This window comes from Phyllobates terribilis, unplaced genomic scaffold (assembly GCF_046119375.1).
Source record: "Phyllobates terribilis strain yellow unplaced genomic scaffold, ASM4611937v1 Scaffold_11__3_contigs__length_659146591, whole genome shotgun sequence".
In the NCBI taxonomy this organism is placed as follows: domain Eukaryota; kingdom Metazoa; phylum Chordata; class Amphibia; order Anura; family Dendrobatidae; genus Phyllobates; species Phyllobates terribilis.
This window is the reverse complement of record NW_027362771.1, coordinates 535,371,071-535,380,218: the sequence shown is the minus strand read 5'-3', so window position 1 is coordinate 535,380,218 and position 9,148 is coordinate 535,371,071.

Below are 9,148 nucleotides of genomic sequence, written 5' to 3'. Positions count from 1 at the left end.
TACATTTACTGGTGACTATCGGTGGGTGTAGTTTTATTTCCGCCTCTACTACGTCATCTACTGTAGTCATAGGCGACAGGGAAATACAATGAGAGATGGCTCGGCTACTAAGGCCATGTTGCGTTTTTGCTGCTTTTTTTGCAGCTTTTTTCATGCGTTTTATGTCAATTAAAAGCTGCTTTTTACAGTACCAGCAAAAGCTATGAGATTTCAGAAATCTCATGCACATAATTCTTTTTTTCTTTCCTGACTGAAATGGAAAACTGCTGCGTTTTTAAAGAAACAGCATGTCAATTCTTTCAGCATTTTTGCAGTGTTTTTTCACCATTGAAAGTGCAAGAACACAGCAAAAACGCTACGTTTGAACATATCCTAAAGGGTGGAGAAGACTTTTCTTGTTCTCTTTTTACTTTTGCCTTATATACAAGTCATTATACAGGAAAGAATGTTTCCTAACCTTCTTGCGGGTAAAATCCATGCTATCTTCAGTTTTGTATGTTTTATTGTAACTCCGTAAAAGTGGAGTAATACTCTGACAACATTATACCCAGTAGCGACCTGGAAGTCAGAGATGTATCCAGGCATCTTCCCCATGCTGGTCCCATTCCATTTGAGCTCTGTTTCCATCCATTTGAGTTCTTTTTCCATCCACTTCAGAAATGTTTCTGCTCCCCCATGCCCTCCTGTTAGGGTCTGCCAGAAAAATGCTTGACTTTCATTATACTCGTTACTCGAACCAAGAGTCCAACTTGCTCAATTCGAGTATTGAATCGCATTTTAGTGCTCGCTCATCACTACTGTTTATTAATATTTGAACCCATGGCTGTAGCTAAAAGATAACCATATTAAGGAGGCAATGACAGCTAATCTGTTACGGGTCCGGGTGGTGGAATCTCTCTGCTTCGGTGCAAGGAGGGACAAGAGGGGCGTGACTACTCGGCCCGACCAAGGTCACACGGCGGCTTAGTCGACTCCGTGAACGAGGGAGGGACCGGGCAGGTGGACCAGGTGCCGCTCTGGGACCGACCTTGTGTGACAGCAGGTGACTCCCACGGGACAGATGGCAGGAACTGACCGGTACAGCGGATGAGCACGGCAGGCAGGCTGGCGGGTGGTCCAGGTAGATAAGCAGGCAGGTACGGCTAATAGCCCGACAGGCGATCCGGGTAGGCAAGCAGGCGGGCACGACAGGTTACTTGGCAGGTGTTCCGGGTTGACGGGCTGGCGGGCACGGCAGGTAACTGGCAGGTGCTCCGGGTTGGCAGGCTGGCGGGCACGGCAGGTAACTGGTGGGTACTCTGGGTAGGCAGGCTGGCGGGCATGGTAGGCAACTGGCAGATGCTCCAGGTAGACAGGCTGGCGGGCACGGCAGGTAACTGGCAGACTGGCGGGCAGAACTATAGACAGACTGGCAGGCTGGACTGTAGACAGACTGGCGGGCAGGACTGACAGGCAGCGGGACCTGAGGGCTGAAGCAAGTGTTAGCACACGGAACAACAACCTTGCACAGGCACCTCCATATTGGAGGAGGTCCCTTATATAGGGGAAGTCCTCCGGCCATTGGCCAGGGACTCTATAGGACGGCGCAAGCAGCCCCTTTAAGAGGGAGGGAGCGCACGCCCTAAGCACAGTGCCCGGGAAGCTGCGCGCGGTGCGCGCCACAGCAGCATGGGAGCGGGAGGACACCGGACCTGGACCGCGGCGGTGAGGGCAACGGCGTCTCTGCCCGGCAGGAGGCAGAGACGCCGATGCTACATAATCGGGCATCACTGTATTACCAAAGTGTGATCACCTATTGGTGCGTAATATTTTCCAAAGCTCTGTGCTTACGGTCCATGCATCCTAGAGCAGAACAAGTTATAAACAGCTCCAAGAAAAAAGACAGTTTCAATATCTACTTTTACCCGAAAGCTATTTTCCCCCACATGTAGTTACTAATTAACTTTATTACAAATGAATGAGCTGTACATGAAATCCCAATTTCAAGCCTCCATAGAGAAATACTTACAAAATATTCTACCAACGTCACATGAAAAATTACACCAAATGCGTGGAAAAATTCAAGTTCTCTTATTGCAAGGCAGGAAATTATAAAAAAGAAATGAGGAAGGTATGAAGATAAGCAAGTGCAGCAACAAGATTACTCAGAACGTCAATTTCTACATGAAGAAAGATCCTTATCTACTGTACGAAAGGGCAGAGATCATATTGTAGAAATGGAGGGCATGTTGAAGTAGTTAGTTAATCGGCAAAGGATCCAGCTCATTTTGGCCTCACTAAATACTGAGAACCATGACCAACATTTCTGTGTTAGGTATTTTTGAGTTTTTTGTGATTTTTTATACTGTACATTTAAGACTGTAAAAATTACTTTATAGCAGGGACTCACAACTTTGCCAACAACCAAAAATGAGCCACCATTTGACTGCTTTGACTTGTTATCCTGAAGTTGCTTACTAGGATGCTCATCATCCACCAGATCCCCAGGCTTATGGTCTTATGGTCTTATGGTAAAGAGAATGGCGTTCCATTCCTCTGACAACTCTTGTCATTTAAATATATCAAAATGTATTTTACTGTAGTGTATTTGATTGTTATCCTCTTGTGGCTGCAGTTCTGTTTAGTTGGGTATCACAGGGTAAACTGTAGGGCCGGCCGATTGTGGGGAGAAGGACTGGGAATCTCTGGGTTAGTGGCACAGGAAGTAGTTAGTCAGTTAAGTGTTAGCAAGGAAAGAAGAAAGGACACCCTCTGGTCAATGTGATCTTCACCTGGGTGTGTATGTGTGGAAGAGAACAGCAGAGGAGAAGAAAGAAAGGAAGGAAGGAAGAAAAAAGAAAGAAAGAAAGGAAAGAAAGAAAGAGAAAGAAAGGAAAGAAAGAAAGAAAGAAAGAAAGAAAGAAAGAAAGAAAGAAAGAAAGAAAGAAAGAAAGAAAGAAAGGGAACATCAGGGAGGAACGGGACGTATGGTCAGCATCTTTGCTAGAGTCCCTAAGGGTCTCTGAGAACGGAAAGGTGTCAGCCAGGTCTTGGAGCTGCAGGTCCAAGAAGAAAAGAGTCAGCAAGGCTGGGTGTACAGTCAGTAAAGTGGCAGCCACAGATGCTTCGTTTATGTGGTTCCCGAAAAGTGGGCTTGAAGATAGAGAAGAGATCAATGAAAGCTCTGCTGTGTCGCTATAGATAGGAAGATTGGAAGTCCTTAACTTTGTTCTGCAAATTTTATCAACTGTGCCGTTAAAAATGTTTATTAAAGACATGCCACTGCTTTGTAACGTTAAGAAAGATGTCTGCATCTCCTGCTGCTTTTTGTATACAAGTGAAACAAAGTAAAGATGAGTTCTTTCATGGACTGGTGTGGTTTCCCGTTCGTGGGGTCGCGGGGAATCGGAGCCATGCAATGTGTGGCAGACCAGAAGGACTGGGAAGTGTCCATCATGGTAGCCTGTTCACACACACACACTGAAGATGAACCTCGTTTTTCTGTAGCGGGCCGGGGCGCAGATGACAAGTACCTCACCTGCGACTACCGCCCTGAGCCATATTACACAACTTACTTATACATATGACTATTGGGTATGAGGGCTGGAAAAAGATTTTTCAGTTGTTATGCTGAAAACCTACCCTGCTCTAAACGTCAAGTTGTGATTGGTGTATTGCAGGAAAAAGACAAATTGAGGCACAGAAACGAATATAATAACTCTAACAATATACAGTATGTAAATAGATAAACTCTAGTAATTCTTTTCAGATCCTTATTGGAACTGAGTTTAAAGCCCCCATACACATTAGTCTAACATCAGTTAATGTAACTAACATATCTGAGTGTATATGACGCGCCCCTGGGCCTGTGTCGCGCTGCGTTGCGCACGCGGGAGCTTACCCGGAGCCGGATCTCTTGAGGGTTGTAGTCTCGTGGCGGTGATCCGGTCCGTGCCCAGGGAGTCAGACTAAGTGGCGCTGTATTAGCGGTAGATGTTGGACGACTACGCCACCCGTTGAGTACAGCTAAGGAGCTGCTGCTGCAGGGCAGACCGCTGAGGCCGGTGGTAGGATTGTGCAGCGTGATAGTATAACCCCCAACGGGAGGGGTATGGCCTCAGGGCAGCCGACGTGGATGATGGGGGTAGCAGGAACCACTCAGAGACGGTACGGTGTAGTTCAGGGTCTTTACTGGTGACAACAATAGACCCTCCCGGAGTACTGGCTAGCGATTGGGGCCTGGTCAGTCCTTGAGCAGATGGGATCTCCCCTGGCCAGGCGGAGTTGTAGGCCTCCCAAACTAACGATACTCTTCTGGCTACCTTGCTAGAAGCGGGTATAAGTAGCCCACGTCCCTGAGTGTACCGTGTGGTGCTCACCCGTATGGCCGGTGACTCGGGGCCTTCTAGTAGCTTCCGCTCCACGACGGCGGTGCTGGTCCCACACGTGTGACCGTGCCTTCGGGTTTCTGGGCCAGAGGACCTGCAATCCCCTGCCGGTCGGTTTCTGCTGCTGGATAGGAGTTAGTCCCCACAGCCTCGGACTCCGGGTCCGGTGATAACTTCTCAGTCAGGGCGAGCTCTGCAGCTGCCAGCCCCTGACTCCTTGTAGCACTGCTCCCACAGAGCTCCTGATGTTCTTTCCTATATCTGCTTCTCTTCTCTGTCTCTACTTCTTCTCTACTCACTAACCCTGCCTCAGCCCTAGGTTTATATAGGGGAAGTTCTTCCCCTCCCAGGACTGGGCAGGAGGTGTGGCATGCACAGGATCCCTGACCAAGAGACCTCCCACCTGCTCTCAGACATAACATTGCCGTTACTGTGGAAACCAGACCCCTGGGGTGCCACATTCCCCCCTAGTGAAATTTAGTACTCCGGGACTAAACATATTTTTAGAAAAACATAACAAGGTATAAACAATAATAATACAATAAGAAAAACACATAAAGATGGTTACAGCGTGTCCGCAACCGGGTGCAGTCTTTGAAGAAAAGCAAGGTGTCCATTTCACCAAAACAGGGAGACGTAGCCAGGTAGGGGTCTGTCCTGCCCCGAGTCCTTAACAGTCTTTAGTCCGTCCTGGGTTACGCTCCAACTATACACAAAGGATTCCCGGTAAATCCACCAAGGACTCCTATAAATAACTAGAAACACATAATTATACACAAGCAACAAGAAAAACAGGTAACCACAAATAAAACAATTTATACACTTCAAATCCTCCAACGTGCGGGTAACTGGCCTCTAGTGGCCCTAGTGGACCTACGGAGCTGACTGTCTAGCCCTGAACTACAGGGTGTAGGAGCTGTCAAGGGTAAACTGGGCAGCTGTCTACCGGCTCTTTGACTCACTAGGGGTACGGCAGGCTCACTATAAGCAGAGGGTTGATCCCCCTGTTCTGCTTGTGTGGAGTCTTCTGCCTCCTGGACCGGCTGCTCTTCCAGCTCTACCTGTTGCTCCGTAGGCACTTGGGATGCTGCTTGGAGGAACGTGAGGACGGGTACCACAACTGCACCATTGACTTGAGTCCAGGACCGAGGGAAGTCTCCGAGCACAGTACTAACCATATCTTCCCTTTCCTCTACGGGTCGATGGTCTTCTTGTTCCTCTTCAGGGTTCCGTAGCTGTTCAGGACACTTCTTCAGGTGATCCCGGGATACAATGGCTATGGTCTCCCCTCCGTCTTTACTGATGGTACAGACTTTCGGGTTCTCGTGGCTTGAGGGCAGTACGGTGTACGGGTCCTTCTCCCACTGGTCGTCCAACTTGTGGAGCCGTCTTTTCCTCTTCAAGACCTGCTCTCCGGGTACCAGGGGAACAGCGGGAGCATACTGGTTGTAAGTTTTCTCTTGTCTTTCCCTAGCCTGACAGAGACTTCGCTCCACGCTCTCCTGTACTTTCCGGTACTGCTGCTGCCTCTCTGTGTCCCAGTCTGCTTCTGGTGAAGTGTCCTCGGGTGTCAGGACTCCCATTTCCAGGTCAACAGGTAACTTACCAGGTCTCGCCCTCATTAGGTAAGCCGGGGTACAGTTGGTGGAACCTACCGGGATGTGGTTGTATAGGTCCACTAGATCGGGCAGCTTCTCAGGCCACAGACTGCGTTCTTCCAGGGGCAACGTTTTCAGGAGATCCATTACCACCTGGTTCATTTTCTCACAAAGTCCATTAGTTTGCGGATGATAGGGTGTCGTCCTTATCTTCCGGCAGCCATACAGATTGCAGAATTCCTGGAAGACCTCCGCTTCAAAGGCAGGTCCCTGGTCCGTCAGCACTTGGTCCGGGTACCCGTGTGGATGGCAGAAGTGCTGCTGGAAGGCTCTAGCTGCTGTTTGAGCCGTTAAGTCCTTAACGGGGACGACAACCAAGAACCGGGAGTAATGATCCACAATGGTTAACGCGTAGACGTAGCCACTTCTGCTTGGGGTCAGTTTTACATGATCCAAGGCTACCAGTTCCAACGGCTGCCGGGTGACGATGGACTGCAGGGGAGTCTTCTGGCTGGCACGGTCCTTCCTTCTTAGGTTGCACGGGCCACAGTCTCTGCACCACCTCTCGATGGTTCCCCTCATGCCTACCCAGTGGAACCGCCCACGCAGCAGGAACTCCAGCTTCTTCCATCCGAAGTGTACAGCCCTGTCGTGGTATGATTCCATCACCATGGCTGCGTCTCTCCGTGGCAACACTACTTGCCAGATTAGTTCATGCGTCCGGGAGTTAACCATTCTGCGGCACAACTTCCCCTTGTAAAGGAACAGTCGACTCTTCTCAGCCCACAGTTGCTTGGCTTCCTCCGGAGCGTCTGGGTCAAGGCGAGCCTCTGGCCGAGTCAGCATCTCCTTCACCAGCCGGACGGCAGGGTCACTGTCCTGCGTTTCCTCCCAGTTGTAGTGAGGCAAGGGGTTAAACGTAGCGGCTTGCTTACTCCTTACCCGATGGGAATACTGGATAGTCCCATGACGGTGGAACGCGGGGAGTTCGACTTCTTCCAGTCCCTCTGGATCTTCTCCTACGTCCGGTAGGTTTGGCATCCTGGACAGGGCGTCCGCGTTGGTATTGGAGCATCCTGCCCGGTATTTGATTGTGAACTCGTAGTTGGACAGACGGGCCATCCATCTCTGCTCTAGGGCACCGAGTCTTGCAGTGTCCAGGTGTGTCAACGGGTTGTTATCCGTGTACACGGTGAACCGGGAAGAAGCGAGGTAGTGCTTAAAGCGTTCGGTGACTGCCCACACCACTGCCAGGAACTCTAGCTTAAATGAGCTATAATTCTCAGGGTTTCTTTCGGTGGGTCGCAGTTTTCGGCTGGCGTAAGCGATTACTCGTTCTTTCCCCTGCTGGATCTGGGACAGCACGGCTCCTAGCCCGATGTTACTTGCGTCGGTGTAGAGGATAAAGGGCTGGCTGTAATCAGGGTACGCCAGGATTTCATCCCCCGTGAGGGCCATCTTCAGCTGGCGGAAGGACTCTTCTTCTAACTTCTCCCATCTGAAGGGTGGCTTCTGGTTCTTGGCCTTCCGGGACTGGCCTATCAGGAGGTCCTGCATAGGAGCTGCCTTTTTGGTGAAACCGGGGATGAATCTGCGGTAATAGCCTACCAACCCGAGGAACTGCCGCACTTCCTTTACACTGGAGGGACTTGGCCATTCCTTAATTGCGGTGATCTTATCAGGGTCGGGAGCCACTCCATCAGCGCTCACCACGTGTCCCAGGTACTGCACCTTTGGTTTCAGGAGGTGACACTTGGAGGGTTTCACCTTTAGGCCGTAGCTTGCCAGAGCTTCGAACACTTCCGCCAGGTGTTTCAGGTGGTCCTCATACGTCTTGGAATATACGATGACATCGTCCAGGTACAACAGGACCGTCTCAAAGTTTCTGTGGCCCAGACAACACTCCATTAATCGTTGGAAGGTTCCTGGTGCATTGCAGAGTCCGAACGGCATGCAGGTAAACTCGCTAAGTCCCATCGGGGTGGTGAATGCGGTCTTCTCCCGGTCCGCCTCTGCTACAGGAACCTGCCAGTACCCACTAGTGAGATCCAAGGTAGAGAAGAAGTTAGCAGATCTTAAAGCAGCCAAAGACTCCTCTATCCTTGGTAAGGGGTACGCATCCTTGTGTGTGATACGGTTGATTTTCCGGTAATCTACACACATCCTCATGGTGTTGTCTTTCTTTTTGACTAAGACTAGTGGAGCTGCCCAGGGGCTACAGCTATCCCTGATCACCCCAGCCTCCTTCATGTCTCTAAGCATCCCCTTGGCGTGTTGGTAGTGTGCAGGGGGTATGGGTCGATACCTCTCTTTTATGGGAGGATGGTCTCCCGTGGGGATGTGGTGTTCTACCCCCTTGACTCGCCCGAAGTCTAACGGGTGTTTACTAAACACTCTCTCGTACTCTTGCACCACCCGATAGACTCCCTGTTTCTGGTGTGAGGGAGTGGAGTCAGTACCCAAATGTAGTTGCTGACACCAGTCCTCCATTGTTTTCTGAGAGCCGTTACCTTCCTCCGGGGAAGATGGAGGCAAGGGTTCTACGGACTGTATGGAATCTTGATTGATGGTATACAATTTGGCTAGCGTGGCATACCGGGGCAGGTACACTTCCCTCTTCCCTATATTTATTATGCGAACGGGCACCCTCCCATGGCGTACATTGACCACCCCCCGTGCTGTCAAAATGGTGGGCCTACTGTCTGAGTAAACTGGTTCTACCATTGCCTGGTAATCTCTACCTCTCAGACCAATAGCTGCCCGGCACCAAATCATCATTTCACTTTTCGGGGGCATGGCAATAGGGAAAGGGTCACACATTCGCACGCTACCAATCTCACCACCGGAGAGTTCTAGCTGTTGCCGTCGCATCAGTGCCCGGATCTCTTTCTGGAGCACTCGCTGCTGGCCGGAGCTGGCGTTCTTGGCAACCTGCTGTAAAAGGAAAATCACCTCTGCAAGACAATTTTCAATTACATTAGTTCCTAGAGTTATCTTTGGGTGACTCTCGTGTTTGTCAATGTCTACAATGATCAGTCCCTGTGCTGCCAGTTCGACTCTACCGATTTTAACCTCTTTAAATCCAATCTGTGGCACGGGCTGACCATTGCTGACGATGATACTCAAGTCGTCGTCAGGGTAGCGGGTGATATCCGAGTCATTCCAGTACTGCTTGAAGAGCAC